We start from the raw sequence: 1,542 nt of genomic DNA, 5'->3' as shown, positions 1-1,542 counted from the left end.
GGAAATCCGTTGGCTGTGGGCAAATTAGTACAAACTCTGCAGAGTCAAAAATCCTTTGAATCATCTTGTACATGTCCAAGTACTGTGACCATCTTATCTTGTCAAAGGTCAGTCTCAGTAATAAACTCCGGTGAACCACATGAGTGTTAAGTCCGGTTAACAGTTTATTCTTGTTGATGGACTAACCTGTTATTTATTTTTTATATAAGCCCTTTCTGTGATGTCGCTCAGACGTCCGACTGTGGCACACTTGTTATTTACTTTGGATATAAGCCCTTTCTGTGATGTCGGTCAGACATCCGACTGTGGCACACTTGTTATTTACTTTGGATATAAGCCCTTTCTGTGATGTCGCTCGGACGTCCGACTGTGGCACACTTGTTATTTACTTTTGATATAAGCCCTTTCTGTGATGTCGCACAGACGTCCGACTGTGGCACACTTGTCATTTACTTTTGATATAAGCCCTTTCTGTGATGTCGCTCAGATGTCCGACTGTGGCACGCTTGTTATTTACTTTTGATATAAGCACTTTCCGTGATGTCGCTCAGATGTCCGACTGTGGCATACTTGTTATTTATTTTCAATAAAAGCCCTTTCTGAGATGTCGCTCAGACATCCGACTGTGGCACTCTTGTCTCTTACTTTTCAATATAAGCCCTTTATGTGGTGTCGCTTAGACGCCCGACTGCGGCATGATTACTTTTTTTATTTACCCTTCGAGGCGTCGCTCCAGACACCCGATCGGTTTTCAGTTGATTGTTTTACTTACCATGTCGTGCAGTTTTTATTATTTGGATGAGCATCATCATTTTTGCTCATGACGCATTCATGCATGCATTTGTTATATCTTTTGTCTGAACTATCTTGCGAGTACTTTCAAAGTACTCACCTGGCTTGTTGATTTGGCCAGATGTTGATGAAGGCGATCTCATGGATGAAGAATTCGATAGCGAGTCTGACGCCTAGAGGAACCCCAGTCAGTCTCGTGCGACCCTGGATTTGGTCACTGTATTATATCCGCTTTCGCTACCCCAGAAATAAATTCATCGAGCCTCACCTCGACGCTCGATGAGCTGCCAGTTTAGGAGTCAAGTTACCCACCACCACTTTTATCTTGAGCTAGTAGCATGTTACCACACCCCTGTGTCATAACCGCCCTTATGTACAATATTGGTGTGTTTTTAATAAATTGTAGAGCAGCCTCAGCTCAACCCTGTAATATATTTAATGCTACTCGTCTTCTGTATTCAAGTATTTGTCTACCAGTAAGGATAACTCTTCCTATACTGGGATCAAGAGATCGATCATCTCAATAAGAATTTTATTGAAAAACCGGTCGTGACAATATGGAGGAGTACGAACACTAATGATATTTATTCCACACTGTGAATTGTATATTTTTATTATATATACAAAGTTAGTCATAATAAAGAGAAATGAAGAGCATCTCTCTCTCCATCGCATGCCCCCCTCTACGCCCCTTTCACATATGCACACAAACTCTCTCCAGGTCCTCTAAAAGTAATCCCCCAGTACATT

The sequence above is a fragment of the Triticum dicoccoides genome, chromosome 6B (assembly GCF_002162155.2).
Source record: "Triticum dicoccoides isolate Atlit2015 ecotype Zavitan chromosome 6B, WEW_v2.0, whole genome shotgun sequence".
NCBI classification, from domain to species: Eukaryota; Viridiplantae; Streptophyta; class Magnoliopsida; order Poales; family Poaceae; genus Triticum; species Triticum dicoccoides.
This window is presented reverse-complemented; position numbering follows the sequence as displayed.